Source organism: Anser cygnoides, chromosome 2 (assembly GCF_040182565.1).
Source record: "Anser cygnoides isolate HZ-2024a breed goose chromosome 2, Taihu_goose_T2T_genome, whole genome shotgun sequence".
Taxonomy (NCBI): domain Eukaryota; kingdom Metazoa; phylum Chordata; class Aves; order Anseriformes; family Anatidae; genus Anser; species Anser cygnoides.
In genome coordinates this window covers 9,356,200-9,375,977 of record NC_089874.1, presented here as the reverse complement: position 1 = coordinate 9,375,977, position 19,778 = coordinate 9,356,200, and the positions used below count along the sequence as shown (strand labels likewise).

The 19,778-nt window shown below is 37.9% G+C and overlaps 1 long non-coding RNA gene across 4 annotated transcripts in view; it reads left to right on the top strand.

Moving 5' to 3' along the window:
* Positions 1 to 19,465, top strand: part of LOC106038898 (uncharacterized) — a 40,828-nt gene extending 21,363 nt beyond the window's left edge. For 2 of the 4 annotated variants that reach the window (XR_007162751.2, XR_010829058.1), the window contains one exon: positions 18,173 to 19,465. This is a non-coding gene — a long non-coding RNA (uncharacterized lncRNA). Of the gene's footprint in view, positions 1 to 20; positions 97 to 8,817; positions 9,617 to 18,172 lie in introns of those variants that run through there. The other 2 variants (XR_010829057.1, XR_007162752.2) reach the window with 2 other exon arrangements.
* Positions 19,466 to 19,778: the final 313 nt, after the last annotated feature.

Below are 19,778 nucleotides of genomic sequence, written 5' to 3'. Positions count from 1 at the left end.
CCTGTGTATTTCACTGTCAGATTCCACTGTCACGTATTTGACACTCAGAGCTATTTTAGAAGATGGCGTGAAGCTCATAAAACTATTCCCTGGTGACTATTACTATTTTTATTACTATTACTATTTACTACTATCACTATTTACTATTTTTATTACTATTACTATTTACTATTATTACTATTTACTACTATTACTATTACTATTGCTATTACTACTGCTACTATTAGTGTCCCAGCTCTATTACTCCTTTTGGTCTTCAGAAATGAGAGCTGTACATGTAATTTTATTGAATGTCCTTTTATTCTGGAATCTGCCGACTTTCATCATTTCATGACTTTTTGATCTATTTAACTTTTTTTTATTTATTTATTTTAAGATGCTGTCACATTCAGTTGTTCTCACCAAACTCATTTTGCAAAAGATATGAGTGAAAAAGATTGGAAAGGGTCAACTCACTTTTTCTGATTCAGTCATTGACAGACCTCTAACCATTGCAAAGAACTGCTAACGTTGTTAGCATCATTTATCATTGCAGAGATCTTCAGAAAAGATCTCCATCTCTTTAAATTGTTTCAATACCATTTTTTTTCCAATGAACAAAGCTTAAAAAAAAATAATAAAAAAAGAATAAACTCAAACACCCTTTAGCTGCATTCACAAGAAATAAAAACAAATGTTAAACTGTGGCAGTATCAAGCTATGTATTCAAGGTGGGGCAATGTAGATAACATTTTAAATCATTGCACAGTGAATGGTATGAGAGGATATGCAAGAAGATCCAGGAAACTACAGACTTGTTAGTCCAAACTCAGTCCCTGGAAAAGCTATGGAGAAGATTGTCCCAGGGGATATTGAAAGGCATTTAAAGAACAAAGCTCTTATCAGGCATAGTCAATATAGTTTCATCACGGGAAAGTCTTGCCTTAGCAATTTGATGTCCTATGTTAAGGTTACCCACTTGGTGGAAAAAGGCAAGGCAGTGGATATAATCTTTCTGGACTTTAGTAAGGCCTTTCATACTGTCCCTCACAGAACCCTTCTGAACAAATTGTCCAACTGTGAGACAATCAGGTTCACTCTACACCGGGTGCTGAACTGGCTCAATGGTAGAGCTCAAGAGGTTGTAGTGAATGGGGCTACATCTGGCTGGAGGATGGACACTAATGGCGTTCCCCAGGGCTCAATTCTACGGTCAGTCCTGTTCATAATTTTTATCATTTATGTGGGTGAAGGAGTAGAAGGAATCCTTAGCAAGACTGTTAATGACACCAAACTGGGAGTTGCTGTTGATTGCCTGGAGGGATGGGAAGCCTTGCAGATGGATTTAGACTGGAGCATTGGGCCATCAGCTATGGCATAAAGCTCAGCAAAGGAAAAGGCTTGGTGCTGCACCTGCAACAGAGCAAAACCAAACACAGGCACAGACTGGGAGACAAGTGGCTGGGGAGCAGCTCAGCAGAAAGGGATCTGGCGGTGATGGTGCCAGTAGGCTCAACATGAGCCAGCAGTGTGCCCTGGCAGCTGAAAGAGCAAAGTTCATTTTGGGATGCATTAAACACAGCATCACCAGGTGGTCAAAAGAAGAGATTCTCCCACTATATTTAGCACTGGTGAAGCCTCACCTTGAGTTTCCACAATATAAGAAAGGTGTTAAGGTACTTGAAAGCATCCTGAGGAGGGCAACAAAGCTGCTAAAAGGCCTGGAAGGCATGTCATGTGGGGAAAGGCTGAGGGCACTTGGGTCATGCAGTCTGGAGAAGAGGAGGCTGAGAGGTGGCCTCATTGTTCTCTGCAGCTTCCTGAGCAGGGAAAATGGGGAGGGAGGTGATGGTCTCTTCTCCTGGCATCTGATGAATGGCAATAGCACAAAGCTGTGCCAGAGGAGGTTCAGACTGCACATCAGGAAAAATTTCTGTACTGTGAGGGTGATCAGACACTGAAACAGGCTTCCTAGAGAGGTGGTTGATGCCCCGTACCTGTCAGTGTTCAAGAGGTATTTGGACAATGCCCTCGCTAATATGCTTTGACTTTGGGTTAGCCCTGAAGAGGTCAAGCAGTTGGACTAGATGGTCTTTGAAGGCTCTTTCCTACTGAACTATTCTATTCTATTTAATCTTCTCTGCATATGCAACATCAGAGACACATGCTTTATGGAAAAAAAAATGCTTCTGCTTTATAGATAGGTCTTTTTTTTTTTCTTTTTTTTCTTTTTTTTTTTTTCTGTGCTTCTACCAAGATAAAAACAAAACAGAACAAAATGTTCTAGATAGTGTCAAAGATTTTGGTAGTTACTTCAAAGGTCAATGAAGTTCTTCACTGATTCACTAATACTCAGATCATCCCTATCCACTTGTCCTCTCTGAAATTCACCCCATTGAGTGTGAACACAAATGGTTCATTATGCTGTAATCTAAATGATCAGTTTGGGCAGAGAGGTGCCTGGCAGTAGAAGTAAACAGCAGGAAGGAGTAATAAATAGTACATTAAAACAAATCACCCTTGAATGGCAAGGCGGCAGTTGACCTCAGGCCTTAGTTTGGCAGCTCTTCATATTACAGTGAACATCGTACACTAAACTTGTCCAAAGTCATTAAGAAAATGGAATAGGTTGTTAAATTTTTGTGTTGAGCTTTTAAATCCCAAAATTTTATGGTCTCTGAAGCATCTTCACAGTTCTAAAGTGATGTCATAATGAAAAAGTACAGAAAAGATTTAAAGAAAATAATTTATTTTGATTAAATTGCAATATAGGTTCACCCAAACTTTGTGTGTTTCTACAGAATAATTCTAGTGGGAAATGGTAACAGGAACTTGATATTGGCAAAAAGTAAAATAATTAAAGCACACAAGTATTTGTGTAAAATTCTACAGATTAGTGCTACCATCCAGAAATTCCCAAAGTCTCCAGCACTGTCATGTATTAACAATGTAATCTGAAGGTATATTTTTAAACTTTGTGATTCACTGTAGAATTTGTGTAATTGTTAGTGTTTACATTTCAGTGAACACAATTCTCTGTATTTCTCTAGCTATAAAAACACTAGATGTAATATTCAGCTGCTGTGCAAGATGTCTTCTCATGTGGGATCAGGGGAATTCAAGAGGGACCAGGTGGGGTGAAAAGGTAATTCTTGCCACATTTACAGAGGTTAAAAGCATGTGCTCCAGTCAATCCTATGTGTAAAAAGTGTATTGTGGACATATACTCACTATGAAATAGATTGAACCAACTCATTCTACCTAGACTAATTAGCTGCCATCAGAAACCTGCCATTCTGAACTGATTACAAAGCTATTACTTGGAGGTGACAGACTGTATAAGCAGGTTAGTCTTCTATAAAGCTGGAAGAAAAAATAACAGAAAAATCCGTTTAATTACACATTTACTGAGTTTATTTTGCTTATGTTAGGGGGTTAACAGCATAAATATCAGACAGTAAAATGTGATTGAGCATTGCCCCATGCTTAATTGTTGCCTGCACATGCTTCAGAGGGTAAAGAAAGTGTAATGATCCCAAGCATGCCATATTACTAACAAATAATCTGAATAAATGACCTGGATTATAGCAAAAATTGCTGACTGAATTCCAGGGTTATGATCCATTAACAAAGACTTACAGGGAAGAGTGAAAGAGTTATGATGTACATGTACTAGTACAGGAACATCTACCTATTGCATTCATTCAGAGATAATCCAATTAAGGAGTGTAGTAAATCTACAGAATACCCTTACTGGGTATAGTGGGAGGATTAAAAAAGATCATGAGGGACAATTTACTTTGGTGCAAAAAATCCTCTGTAGAGATCTTAAAACATAGATTCTATCTCAAACATCTCTTGATGTATTTTTTTTTAACTCTTTCCCTCTCAAAAACTTAGAGTTGATGGAAATCATAGAATTTATTCTGTATCGTGTTACAGCAGTTCTTGGATGCATAGTAAACTGGGAAACATCAAAGACATTGTTGCATGTCTCTCTGTGAGGAGTGGCTGAGGGGGCTGGGGTTGTTTAGCCTGGAGAAAAGGAGGTTCAGGGGAGACCTTATCACACTCTACAGTTAACCTTAGAGGAGGCTATAATGAGGTCGGAATCAGTCTCTTCTCCCAAGCACTAAGTGATAAGACAAGAGGAAATGGCCTTAAGGTGCACCAGGAGAGGTTTAGGTTGGATATTAGGAAAAAAATTCTTCACTGAAAGGGTTGTGAAGCATTGGAACTTGCTGTCCAGAGAAGTAGTTGAGTCACCATCCCTGGAGGTATTCAAAAAAAGTGTGTGAAAGTAGAGCTTAGGGAAATGGTTTAATGGTGGACTTGGCAGTACTAGGCTAAAGGTTGGACCAGATGATTTTAGAAGTCTTTTCCAACCTAAATGATTCTATGAAAAAAAAAGAAAGGAAAAAAAAAAGGCAACAGAGCCTCCTCAAAGGTTTTAACCTGCCCTGTACAAAGGGGATTCTCGTGTAAGTAAACTATGGCTGCTCCTGGGGTGACGTATGACACAGGCCTGATGGATCAAGGAATCCAGCCTGATATATCAATCTTTCCTGCATGTCTGTTTATTCAAAGACACAGATATCCAAATTGGGTTTAGAACCTAGTTTCTATTGACTTCATTGGTACTTAATATGCTTGGGAATTTGGAGGAAAATTTGGAGATCTAGGTCACTTCTACAGCAACACTAGGCTCATTAGATTGCTAATGGAAGGGAGAAAGGCACTTCCAAAGTCTGTTCTCCTGTCCTGGGAAGATTTCTAAGGGTAGAACAAGCTATCCATTTCTTTGTTAACTAGAGAACATGGCTAGGTTAGACCTGTCCACCTAACTGGTCTAAAACATGAGATGACTCTGTTTTCATCTGTCCAAACTTAGTGTATTCTGAGACCAATGCAGTCATCTTAAGAAACTGTCTCTTCTTGAAAAAGGTTATTTTCTTTCTACAATGGAAGCAAGAGCAATAAAGCAGACACATACAAGTTACGCAAATGAATGGAGGATTTTTCTGTAACGTCACGTGTTGTACTATTTAAATTACTAAACATGTCTTCTTTGGGATTGATTCCACAGTTTGCATACTGCAAGCAGGGACTGTATTCATACTGAGCTTTGTACGATGTTGATCATAAAGTCAGCACTTAATAAGTTAACAATAATAATAGAATGACACATTGCAAGTCTTAAGGTTTATATTTCCAAGTTTTATTTTCCTTTTCAGGAACTTTGAAAACACCTTCCACACTATATTTTTGTTTTAAGACTTAATCCATAATTATGGAGAATCAAGGTACCAATGCCAGAGTAATAAGATTAATACCTTTTTGACAGAATTTAATAATATGGTTTTATAATATTTAATTTTGTTCATAAAATATCTCTCAGTAGGATTTTTTTTTCTTTTTTTTTTCTTTTTTTACTTACCTAAACATTATTGCTTTAAAACAATTTAATTCATATTTCCTGGCACAAAGAATTTATTATGCAGGCTTGTTGGGAACAGGTTTTTATAGGATCATGCAGGGATTAGCTTCAACTTAATTTGGATATTCAACCAATTTTGACAAGTATAGTCTACTGAATGTGGGCTAATAATGCAGTCTTTAATTCATTTATCCTCCTTTAAAGGCTCCAAGCCCTTTAAAACGATCTTATGTATGCAGTCTGGATAGCAGAACTCTGGCTGGTCTTCTGTTTAATCTCTAGAGAAAGTATCTAACAATCAGTACAGCTGATAACATTTTTACCTAAGTGCAATAAAAATGAGGGCAGAACATGGACCATTACGTAATATGTTAGCAGAGAATGTCACTCTCACAAGCAAAAATTCAAACTGTAATACCAAGCTTTCTATGTGGTGCATGGGGAAAGAGAAAGTCTTGCTTCTCTGCAGCACACCAACAATAAATGGTTTCTACTGGAAACCGGTCACCAAGTAGCAAATCTCTGTTCATGTGGTGCATGCATGAATTTGACGAATTTGAAAAGGTTTTCCTTGAAGAAAAAGCAGAGGCACTGATAGTTTGCCACTGCCATGTGAAGGCCTGCCTACCACTCAACTGCAGTCCAGATCTGGCCCAGGTCCTGAGTAATGGAGGCACCAATGCAGCCTGGGCACCTGTGGTGCTCGCAAGCAAGTAAGGCAGTTGTGGGGCCCTTTTTGTGATTCTCAAGAAAGGAAGAACCCCGGAAAAAAAGCCCAAAGTTAGTAGGAAGATGTGTAGACAGTACCATGGCACAGCATCACCACATGGTGATCCACCTGTACAGTATTTTGCTTGGGAAAAGGATGGCTCCAGCCATGAGCAAACAGCAGTGGGTAACATCTGAGGAGGCTTTATAGTCATAAAGAGAAAGGTGGAGTATGTTTAAAAACGAGTCAAGACTTTTTCCTTCAGTATTACAAGTGATGTGGAAAATTTTCCTTGCAGCTACTGTGGGATAAACTGCAGTGTGATCAGAGATATGGATCAAATGAGCACAGAAAGTTGCTGGCCCCATTCTCCTCTGACTGTACCTCCACAACATTATTACTGTATTCTAAGTTGTATCAGTCTAACTGAAGAAAAAAAATGTTCCTGTTAGAATGTGCATAGGCATATTTGTCCAGAAAACTCATGCCAGTAAACTTGAGTAGGAGCTTTTTTGCCTACACAAAAAGGAAAAACAAAAATAAAGGATTTCACAGATTTCTAAATCTTGCACTGGAAAAGTAAATGAGAGATATTATTCATCTTTGTTAGTAAAACAGGAATTAATGGACATACAGCAATAGGTAATCAGAGGATTCAAAAGGAATAGAACACTCAGCAAATTGTTACATTGTGGAACACTGTTGCAGGATTTTCTGGATGTAAAATACATAAATTGGCAAAAAAAAAAAAAAAAAGACAACTGATCAAGTCCATTAAATACAAAGAAACAGATACAGAATCACAGAATCACAGAATCATCTAGGTTGGAAGAGACCTCCAAGATCACCGAGTCCAACCTCTGACCTAACGCTAACAAGTCCTCCACTAAACCATATCACTAAGCTCTACATCTAAACGTCTCTTAAAGACCTCCAGGGATGGTGACTCAACCACTTCCCTGGGCAGCCTATTCCAATGCCTAACAACCCTTTCAGTAAAGAAGTTCTTCCTAATATCCAACCTAAACCTCCCTTGACACAACTTTAGCCCATTCCCCCTCATTCTGTCACCAGGCACGTGGGAGAATAGACCAACCCCCACCTCGCTACAGCCTCCTTTAATGTACCTGTAAAGTGTGATAAGGTCACCCCTGAGCCTTCTCTTTTCCAGGCTGAACAATCCCAGCTCCCCCAGCCTCTCCTTGTAAGACTTGTTCTCCAGACCCCTCACCAGCTTCGGTGCCCTTCTCTGGACTCACTCGAGCACCTCGATGTCCTTCTTGTAGCGAGGGGCCCAAAACTGAACACAGTACTTGAGGTGCGGCCTCACAGCCTCTCGCTAAGAGTTCTCCAACTGGCAGATGAGTGGAGCTGAGAGGGTACAGCTCAGGAAAAGACACTGATCTTCTGATTTGTTTTCTGTAGGCACCTACAACTAGCTACTCATGCAAGCACAGCTCTGGGCAAAACACATTTAGCTTAACCCAGAGGAGTCATTTTTATATTCTTTTTCAGTACAGTTTGATCTTCAGGCTCCTAACAGTACAGCAATTTTTCTTCCAGCAGGAATGATACTGACTGCCATTTGGCATTCCTGGAGGACTTTTAGCTGCCTGGGCAGGAACAGTTTCTTTGCTCACCAGTAAGAAACAGCCTTGTTGTACAGGCATTGATTCTTCGTAAGGTTTTAACGTGTCATGGATGCTTTTGGTGACACTAAGAGTTTTTGATGAGCACCTGCTCTCCCATGCTAATATACTGTTTAAAATGAATCTATGGATTTAAACTCTTTTTTTTTTTTTTTCAAAAATGAACTAAGAATATATAATGGGTATATAATGCATGAAAAGCAGAGTAGGAGCTTGCCTTTTTATCTGTCTAGAGATTTAGAGCATACTTGTATGCTTGTTGATTTCTTTCTGAGGGATTTAAATCGTAATATCAGTGGCACAGCAATATTTTCATTAAAACCGTGCCCAGGTGTTTCCCAAATCCAGTATATATTTTTAATTACAGACACTTCTATTTAAGCCTTCCATTGTATTTTAACATCTCTGCTTCTTGGCTTACTACTGAGCAGCATGAAGGTCAGTGCTTAATGCTAGATTGCAGTAAATTACACTTCTTCAATTGCACTTTAAATACAACTCTGTCAAAAATCTTCTAGGAAAACTGCCATTTCCACTAATGACATATTTCATATGCTGGTTGGTCTCTGTCTCACTAACTTCCATTCACTGCTAGCATTCAGAAAATGGCTCAATTAGTAGAGACTTTGAGGGATGTTGCTGCAGGAGATTTGTGAGGAGAGATGCCAGCAGATAAATGTGAGTCATTTTTCAGCTCGGGAGGCTTCAGTTCTGATTGCACAGACTGATTCTACTTAATTCATTTCTTTCTTTTCCTGTGTATGAGGGAGACAGCAGGTGAATAGTAAAATACAAAAACTGGAGCAAAAAATGGGTGTTATTAAAGTGAATCAAAGTAACAAATGGATTGGCAAGTACACAGGTAGATTATCTATGATTCATGAGCCTGTATTATTTTTAAAATGCCATTAGCCAGGCGATGACTTTATGGAGATGCTAGTAAATCCCCAAAGTTTCCTCAATTTTAGAACTTTTGCTACATTTCTCTGAACTTAGACAGCTTTGTGGAGGTCTGAATGCTGTGCTCACTCTGCTCTGTACAGGGGCTTGGATCAGAGACCTCTGGAACCCCTGCCCAGCCTGGAAGACTCTATGATTTGTGTCTGCCATATTAAAAATACGTCTGTCCTGGGAGTAGAAAAGTCTGCTGTAGAAAAAAAGACTTTGGAGATGGCTTACACAATAAACACTGTACGTAGACACTAGAACTGAAGGATTCTCAAACACACCAGACCAAAGATGAATGTAACCAGGAGGATAAAAGTAACAAATTCACAATCATCAAGATGTACAGGGAAGAAACCTGGTGAAGAATGAGGTTCAGACCTATTTTTCATCAAGTCAACGTGTAGGCAACAACTTCCAGACAGTACCTGACCAGTATTGTCCAGTATTTTGAATAAAACTGATAAGTCACCTGCTGGAAAAGACTAGCATGTTCCAGGTGAGCTACACAGAACCTAATTGAGAGGTGTACTGCGAAAATGCATGACTCATTTCACAGCAGTTCAAGTTGTGAACTGCCTTAGTTGTGAAGTGGAGTAGTTAAGGCTTCCACCATTGGAGGGTGTCTCGAAGGAATTTTTCAAGCAAGGGATGGATTTGCAATCAGAAGTGGTGGTCATGGCTAGGAAGAAATTACAAGATTCAGATGATGTGGCCTACAGAACAAAAATGGCACACAGCATGCAGCCCTAACTGAACCAAATAGTTTCTTGAGTTGTGAAATTTGCTATCTACTTTACTTTTTTCTTTTGCTCATTCTGGAAGGGTGATGAGCACTGAAAAATGAATGTGGCTGATCTTCTAACAGCTTCTCGTTCAGTAAAGATACAAGAAACCTTGGAGTTTTGCCCAGTTTTAAATTTCATTGATTTAAAGAGTGCTGTATTCTAGATCCCTTAGGGGGTCCAAGTCTTTCCATTTTATTATTTTTTTTTTCCACAAATAATCAGAATTTTACTCTTCAGATTCATGTTTTTATGTTGATTTTTTAGGGGGCTGATTCCTTGCAGTGAAGGCCTCTAAATTCCAAACACCTTAGAGCTACATAAAAACAAAACAAAACAAAACAAACAAAAATAACCCTTAAAAATCCATAGCATTAGTTTTTATAAGAACAAAAGAGGAAAAAAATAATGGTTTCTACATACTCAGGATCTGGTAGGAATTCCTGACGGAAATCAAGGGACATTTTCCTTATTGATTTCAAAAGAGAAAAATAATTTCATACTGAGGTGATAAAGAATCACCTGAAACAAACAAACCACAACAACAACAACACAGTCTTCAAGTAGGAAATTAAACAGTAATCAAAACTGAAACTTTCTCCAGAAAAGGAGTAGAATCAATACATTTCTTAAGTTTCCCCTCAAATTGATGTTTTGTTTGTTTCCAGCTGTCTAAACAATTCAGTTTAACACTACGATATGAAAACTGGATGTCTTCTGGGTAGAAATTATGTTTTGTTTTAAAATGCAAAGATAGGCACACAATGTGGTTAATATGATGTCAGCTAGAGTCTGAATTTGCAGTAATTTAGCTCATCTGTGGTAACTGCCTGTGGGGAGACTTTTACATGGTTATAAATGTGTGGTAATTTGAGGTTGCCTATCCCTCTTCTGAATTCCCCCTTTTGCAAGTAAATGATCTTACATTTACTGGTGGGTACAAAGGTGCACAGTTATTACTAAGTAGCCTAACACTTGTGGCAACTTGTTTGCATGTCCTTAAGATCAACTAATTGCAGAAGGAAAAATAGAAGTGGTTAGAGCCTTAACAAAGCACTTTGAAATTATCAAAAGAAAATGTTTTTATTTATTGAAATTTAATCTTTTATAAGTTTTCTATTCATGAAATATCCTAGACTTTTCACTTCTTCACTTCTTGATTCATTGGGATTATTCAAATATATTATTCAAAATTTAAATAATTTTAGTCTAAAAAACAAGTGCCACTCCAGAGCAATTATTCACTTTTGTTTACTGTCATTGACATATAGTTGACCAAAGTGAAAGGTTTTTGTTTGTTTGTTTGTTTCTTCCAACTGTAAGCAATTTCAGATGATTAACTGAGAACCCAAAGACAAATATTCCATCTACCTTCCTCCTTTTGAGACCATTTACTCCTATGCAGAATAGATGGATGTCTTCTAGGTCATAGTGAAGTGTATCATTGTACCATGCCCCAATTGGGAGGTAGAGATGTTGTCATTGGTGGAGAATCAGGTTTAGTTGTCATGTTGACCAGCCTCCACAGAAAGAAGTATTTAGGATTTCAGGCAGGAAAATGAACCAGCACCATAGTATGGCATCCCTATTGGCAGCTGATGAAAGCCAAGTTCAAAGTAAGCAATAGAAAATGTTATGCAACAGGCAATGATCTTGGGATCTCCTCACCATGGATGTTATGGCACCAAAATTTTAGGTGGATTGAAAGGGAGATTTGAAAATACGGCAGTAAATAGCAAGCCTAGGGTTGTAATGTCTCTAGCTCCCTTCTCCCCACCAGTGAATCTAACTCTAATAACTAGGAGAGCAATGAAAAACAGAACAAGAAAGCTTGATAACTAATGTCAAAGGAAAATTTCTGGATTTGGTTCTTACATGCAAAACCCATGAAATTTCACTCATTTTCACAAATGTTATCCAAATGTTATCCCATTTATTTTCACAGTGATTGTCCAAACATTCTTTAACATGGCTCTGTACTCTCAGTCCAGTCACAAAAATTGTTGACTAACTTCACCGGAAATCTCCTTTAATTAAAAGTGGCCACAGAGCTAGCCTTTCATACAAACATTAAATTAGAAGTGTCCACAGAGTTGCATACAAATCAGAATATATGGTTGCCAGCCAAACCACATGCCGTAGATGTGGCTTTGTAGGGAGAACCCAAGAACTTTCAATCCAAAACCACATGTACCGACTACTATCTTGTTTAGCTCTAGCAGCAATAAAGCTGACAGCTTGTATATAAACCAGCAACTCTACATCCATGTGGTGGAAGAAGTCTAATATCCTGTTCATCAGTTGGCTTTAGTGAAGGACCAAATACGCAGCAAGTTGGGCCTTGTTATTTTAACATTACTAGCAATTCTTGGGGCTTTTCTATTTTCTGTAGAAAACAATTCACAACCATATTCCCCAATTTTCTGTTCTGCCTGTGCAGAATTATAGGAAAGGGGAGAGAAAGTTCAAGATGTAACATTTCCTACTAACTTCATGTGTCTCTCATTTCTTTTTTTTTACAAAAATTGAAAAGGTATAAGTGAGGTTGGAAATCAAGAAAAACTACAAACCCAACTTTGCTGTGATAACTTCATTTCACATGAGCAGAGTATTTTCACAAGCATGATGGAAGCACGTCCAAAGTTGGTGGTGGGGAGAAGCACTCCACTTCCTGAACACCCACCAAGCTTATAGGATCAGTCATGGTGTGTGAACCTGCCTTGAAGTTTTTTGGTCTCATAAGGGTCCTGAACACACACTGGTATCAGATGTATTCCTTACCAGTGTTTCCAAAACACTAGAAGAGACCTGATTCTTTATTCCTTTTCAAGTTGTTCCTAAAATGGTGTAAAGCTCTTTCTGAATGCCTTGTTCCCACTAACCAAAGCATGTGTAGAAAATATCCCCCCTGCTCTACTTACACAGGTTTAAGGATGAACAGGGATGTCTCCTGAACATCAGAGCTCACAGACAGCAGAAACAAAAACAGAGAGTCTTGTGGGGAAATAAACATTTCATAATTGCTAATGTTTCCTTTTGGATAAGTAAAAAGCCTGAACACATTAAAAAAAAAAAAAAAAAAGATTTAATTTCTAGTTTAAATACAGCTGCAGTAATTCTTATACACCACACAGCTGTTCAGAGGCCTGGCAGCTGTCCATATCTTATATGTCCTATCATGCATTTTCCAGTATTGTTTTCTTGACACATAAAGATCGTCTTTAAATATTGGGAAAAGATTGTATTCCTTGTCAGGTAGATACTGCTGCATAGTTAAATACATCTATGTCTCAACACTACTGGCTTTTGCACTTGTCAAGACTTTTCACTTATCTCTCCATGACTATGCTCTTGTTACAAAGAAGAACCATTTGCTTTTGCCATTTCTTTCTCTGACATAATCCTACATACCGATGGCAGACCCCAAATTGTACACGTTTGTTAGACACAAACCAAAATCATAGTTAACACACATCTATATTGTGCAAATAACTGGGATGACAAATGTTTCGACCAAAACACCAACAGATGTGTCAGTTCTACTGCCAGTGAAGAGTGGGAAGGGAGGCCGATAGGTTTTTCTGCCAACACGTGATGTCATTCTGAATTAATTTCTTAGAGAATAGAATTTCAGCTTCTACAAAGAAAATTAGTGTGAGGAATATCATGAGCATTTTTTAAAGTAAACTTCTCAGTTTTTCCCTGCCAACTTTTGTTCTAAGGAAAAGTAAATGCGGTTGCAATGCTATTATTCAGACCGCATAGAGAACATACATTGCAACATTTAGCTGAAGACATCATTCGGTTCTAAGAAAGGTTTCCTCCACCCCAGCTTCTGACAGCTTCACAAATATCAGTTATGAAAACCTCTCAAAATGCTTGAGCAACAGGGACAACACTTTCCTTTTACAAAAGGGGAAAATGAGGGCTGGAGATACAAAGCTCTTCATAGGACACAACACACTCAAGCCTAGTGGTATCCCCTCAATACCTTTGAAGGGTCACTTCAGAGAAAAACGAAAGCAGAGGTAAGATGCAATATGGCCCTTGGTAACTTGTGTGTTCCTTCTTGGCCAGGAGGTGACCATCCTGATTCAATGCCCTGCTGCCTGCACAATTACATGGCTCCCAGTTTGGTGCTGGCTTCTGTCCAGCCAGCTCAGAGTACAGAGAGAGGAGTGCAATGCCTGCACCTGTCTTTGTATGTACTCCTTATCTCCTCTGTTATTATGAAATATAAAAATGACCTTAAAAGAACATTAAAGTTGAGCAATAGACAAGCAAAGCTTTGACCCCCTCCATGCATGGCACTAAATCTATTTTTCCATTGTGCTGTTATTTTTTTTGTGTGTGTAAAACCAGAGATTAACTTCTGTATCACTTCTTAGCCCCACCTTGCCTCCTCCTATATTTGTATATTTGAATTAATTTCATTGTCCTCATGTTCTAGCATATCAAAGCAAGATGTTTTTACATGATAAGTTCTCTTCTCTCTATGCAACTTAGGTAAATAGCTTTCCCAGAAATGTTTCACTCATTACTGAGTTATATACGTCACCTGTAGTTTGTGGTTGAAGTTGAGTTTTACTAGGTAACTATTGTACAAAGGACATTCCTTGGCTCTATTTGCCCTTAATCTGGGAAACAGTAAGAACAACCACAAGTTGCTATTCCTGTGTACCTAAAGATATAGAAGAAATATTAGTTCAGAGACAATATGTTATCATATTTTATAATGTATATAATGTTTTTGACTATTCACTCCTGTGCAAAGGTAAGTCCATTTTTAACCTTAATTTTGAGTCCACTACCTTTGGCATATGAAAGTATGCAGCACTGACGTCTGTTTACAGACTCATTCATTTCCTGGATTTTTTATTGTAATAAAGGAAAAGAGCTCAGCAGGTGAGCAGCTCCAGAGCTTAACCAGTGAGTAGTTCATCACAAGTACCGGCTGTTCATCCTATCTCAGATGCATGTACTATATATTGAAAAACAAAAATATCTTTTTGACTGTATTTTCAATTTCAAGTACTTACAAGACGGTAAATGGAAAGAAATACTTTCCAGAAGAAAGCTACATACCTCTTCTAGCCAGAAAATATTTTCAGAGAATCTAAACTTAAGACTTCTCCACCCTGCTTTTTCTCAGTTGTCCCCGGCCGAGAGATTTTATAGGAAGGCAATTATGAAAAGTTCTGGAACAGTAATGGAGATGGGATTAACCTATGGCAATTTACAGCAACAACAACTTCACAGTAGCAAATTTACCATTTCTTTTGAATCATGGGAAAGATGTTTTCTTTTTCCTTTCTTTACACCTGGGGAGTCTTTTTGGTCAAGCTTTCAAAAAACTCAAGACCAAAGGTTAGAAACATTCTCCCAAAAGCTCAGCAAGTGTCACTGTCCTGAAATGTACTGTCGCAATGGTTTGCAATCTCACCTGAACATCATTCCCTCAGAGACTTGCTCTTGAATTTTTGCTGATAGACACCAGCATCTCCTTTGCTGCATTATTGTATGTTCCTTCATAGAGCCTACAAGTACCTCCTCTCCTCCCTGGTGCTTACACCCTTCACCTTCTCATAGGCACTCAGCTTGTCTCCCTTTAGCTATACATACTCAGTTCTTTTAATCTTTCATCATAAATCAATCATTCTAGTGCTTAATCATTTTTGTTCTTTTCCCTGAAATGCTCTCCAGCTCCTCTCTTCCTCCTGTCAGTTTTAGGTACTCAGAACTGAAATAATTTTTCCAATTGCATGACAAAAGAGACAGCCAAAGCAGGACAGTCATCTTATGAGTAAATAATGGGAAACAACTAAACTAATAAGAATGTTAAAATGCAGTGTCTTGACTGGTACATCATCACTCTGATAGCTGTCATTCAGTTATTTTGGTGCCACTTCATTAAAAAGAGGGATTCAGGAAAGTAGCCTAGATGTAGACAAGGGTGGCAAATGTTACTGATTGTTTTCAGAGATAGACTGAAATATGGGGCCCAAAACCTCACATACAGTATGGGAATTCAGACCCAAATGCAGGCTCCATGGCTCATGCTATTCATATTTTCCTAGAGGCATCCAGCCTTGTAGCTTTTCTGAGAAGTCAGGATGTTCCCAACTTCTCAACTCAACTGACTTTCCAGCTCCACTAAAACTGCTTCACAGATAAGGATGGAAGTCATCCATGGACATGTAAACCACACTTTTTCCCTTTGTATCATAAATTAATCACTAGAAAAGGAAAAATAGTAAAAGAAATGTCAGGAGAGAACAGAAGGAAGAGTCTAAGGGTAAATTAAACACTGGAAAAGCTTCATTTCTTATCTTCTATATTGACCTTATGGGACAGGGTAAGGAAAGGAAGGACCCAGTTCTGCTACTATATGCCTTTGTTCTTGAAGAAGAGAGACTGTTTTTCCTATTTTTAATTGGGAATACTGAAACAGCAGACTATACAAATAATAAAAACCTGGCCTCTGAGGATGAACAGAAATGACAGTAGGGCCAGCTGCCCTCCTGTAGAAGTTGGGCAGACTCGGAGGGAACAGGACCTATGGCTTAGCATGCTGCTGTTGCTAGAGGATGTGGTATCCCAGGTAAGGGCACAGTGCAAAAAGAGACCATATAAACACAGACGAATGTGAATAAGAGACCATGTAGACACAGGTAAATATGAGTACAGACAAAGTTTTGCAAAGGAGCTACTCCTAGTGGCTTCTATAAGCAAGGCAATTTTATCCCCTTCAAAGGTAAAACAGGAGCCAGGATATTCTGTTTATAATTTGGGGGATTTTTGAAATCATAATTCTTTCATTACAAAATGCCTTAAGCCTTCAGACATAGCAATCAAACCCTGCAATATCCGGTGTCAAGTAAAAGAAGTACCTTCTTTATTTTAACAAACATCATCAAAGGACTTAAATCTAAATCATCTTATCCATAAGAATGTACTGGTGATACTTCTGATGAGTACATTTCCTTATCAAAATTTGTATGATTGTTACTTTTGCAGTGATTTTCAATGCTCAAGCTGAAAAAAGCATCCATAAATGTGTGCTTACATTTTCAGATGGTGTTATGTTCTTGGAACCAGGCAGGTCGGTCCTACTGCCATGCTTACCCCCGTGTTGGTTCTGAGATGCCACCTTGCAGTATCGGTGAAAGCCAAATGTTTGACACTTGTCAAGCACCAATCAACATTTTGTCAGGTTTTTTTTTGTTTTTGCAAGCACAACTACATGATAAACTTATTTCTGGAAGTACACTGATGGTCAACGTATTTATGAGGAAGGGCAGAAACACATAAGAAACCACAACACATAAGGACAGCCTTATAGCATGGAGTGCCACCTTCAATTAACTGTGCCCCCTATTGCTTGCATGCACAGTGCTGGGATCTAGCCTGTTACCATCTGATAGTGACTTACAGTCCTACAGTTTATCTTGGCCATAAAAATCTGTACAAATCCAACCTACTGCAGGTACATAAGAGAACCTGAGCATTTCAGAGAGCATGCTTAAATCTGACTTTTCAGGCAGAAGAAATTTTGCACCAGGTTGGAAATTCTATGCTTTCATAAGGAGCGAATGGTAAATATTGAGCCATAACATACCAGACAGAAGCCACTATATTCTTCTGCATACAGTTATGTTTTAAAGCAATATTAAGAACCCAGTTTGCAAGGACTGAAAACCCTGAAATATTCTCCTGCTCATTTCAATCATTGAAAGACCTGCAGCCTGCACATATTGTCTGCAGTTGAATCTCACAAGGCTTGACATAGTGCCATGGCTTTGTGGCCTATTGAAATACTAATTCTTCATAAATTGTATTTCAGAGGTTCTGCACTCTGGCTGAGCCATTATTGCCAACCCAGCAAGATGTGGCCAGCATTAGTGACTGACTCTGGAGTAAAAAGTTGAGAGATTTCTAACAGTATAAATCAAAGTATAAACCCATGGCAGCTTGTTTGTCTCCTGCAAATACCTATAAATAGTTTGAAACTAGCTTCTTGAGAAGGGAAAAGCTGAATAAAGAAACAAGCCATGCCAATGTCTATCACTTGACAGATGGCATACCAAGGAATATAACACCTACCTGTAACTTACTCAGAGCAATCTCAGGTCTATGAGAGATCCTTGGATGCCTATTTGTCTGTTTGTTGCACTAAGATTTGGAAAGTATATTTGGGTTTTCAACTCACTAATATGCTCTGAGAATAACCTCTGCAAAGATTACATATTTTTTAAAAGATCTGGCAAACTTTCAGGCAGTTTTCAAGATCTCTTGTATACGCAAAGGGAACTTTGATTTGATGATTAAGATAGATTTATAGCAGCAGAAACACCTATTTAAATATTATGATAATGTGTGAAAAAAAAACACTTTTTATATTACATTGAACTAAAATGACATTTGTTGAATGCTGTTAAGTTCAGAGGTGATTTCTCTCATTTGTGAGTATTCAGGGATTTTTTTTTTACACATAACATTCATTTCAAAAATGAGAAGCAAATATATCTGATCTTTTAATGAGCCTGGAAGTATCATACCATTTCTAGAGCAATTTCATTCATAGAAAGAACTGATATTTCTTCACCATTTCTTTCAAAACTTGTCTGAACTTTTTGTCTACATATCTGCTCATTGTGTTCTTCCATAGGTGAGGACAGAAGCCCTGACTAAAGACAGAATTTTGGCACTGCAATATTCAACAATACACTATGTAGCCATGCTACTGTCATCAAGCTGGCAAAAGAAATGAGATCAACCTTTAAGGAGTCACTGGAAAATGAAGCTACTTTTGAACTAAACTGTTCAATCAGTTTCAGATAAGTCCTTAAACTAAGTGCCTGATTCTTAGGTGTTATGGTAGGTTTCTACTGACAGTAATTACTGAATTTGGATGTAAAACTTTATAGTTTAAGAGAAAATACTGACTCATCTTCACTGAGGGATATAAAAAGCACTTGTTTCAATAGAAACAGGAATAAGAGATGTAAGAGAGTTATAAAAAGACATAAGGAACTTTGTCTTGGTGTTCTCTGTTGGTCTGAATTTTTCACTCTTTGCCTCCAAAAGACATTTCTATGCTCAGATGTGTAGAGGGTATGTACATTCATTATTGTTTTCTGTAAGCAGTGTATTTAAGTAAACAAATAAAAGACACATCCCTGTAAAGTTCATGTAAGATGTGACACAGAGTTTCTTGCATCTGTCTTCTCTCAGATGTAATTTTCCAAACCCTTTGTCAGAAAAAGTGAATTAATTAAGTAGAAAACACATATATTTTAAAGGTCCTGTGCAATTCCTATGTTAATCAAGAATTCATGGTGGAGTTAATTCCTAGCAAGGCTGAGAGCTGATGAAAACCAGGTTCAGTCTGAGGCCCAGATGGAGGTAAACTTCTCACTCAATTGTAAAGGTAAATGTTTTATGTAGAGGAGGCTCAATATCATGTTTAGATGTTCAAAGATGCATTCTCCTGCTGCAAAGAGAATCTTTTTTTAATGTTTATTAAAAATGTGTGTCAAAGCTGCTTTGGAATCAAAAGCAGATTTTCAGCTAAATTTTTCATGCAAACTTTTTTATTTTTTGCAGAAAACATAAAGAGTAGAAGTCTTCTGCTCAAATGTTGATGTCTACAGCACAGGCACATACCTTTGAACTAATCAGCTACACACCTTTTACACTCAGGGGATAGAAATAGGTTTTTGCAGGGTGTGGTCAGCTTTAAATAGGCACTGTAAATAGAGCCAATAATTCTAAAAATGCCTATTTCATTCCATGACCATACAGAGAGTCATGAGGGACTGACTATATGGTATACAGCACATCTCTGATGTACTGTTCATCTCTGCCAGTGGAGGGAAACTGTATTTATTTATTGTTAAACAATTTTCCACTGAAGTGGTAAGTTTGAAAAGTTTTGACTTTTCTGTTAGAAAATGAATTCCTCAAAGACTGACTTTTATGGCCAAAACTATAGAAAAACTGAAGGAGAATAGACTAACAACTTTGAATAATTAAATTTCCACCATAAATGAAAGCATTTTTTATTTTTAAAAAATGTCTGTTTAAAATAAAATAGAAATTAGTATTCCCAACATTTCCCAATGTAGATGTAGCCATCTCCATTTATCTCAGTTTTCAGTACTCTTTCTTTAGATGTAGAACAACAACAACAAAAAATTGAATTCCCTTTTTTTTTTTTTTAAACATATTGAGTCTGCTCACACTGCCAGGAAAGCAAAGTTAATAAGCCAATT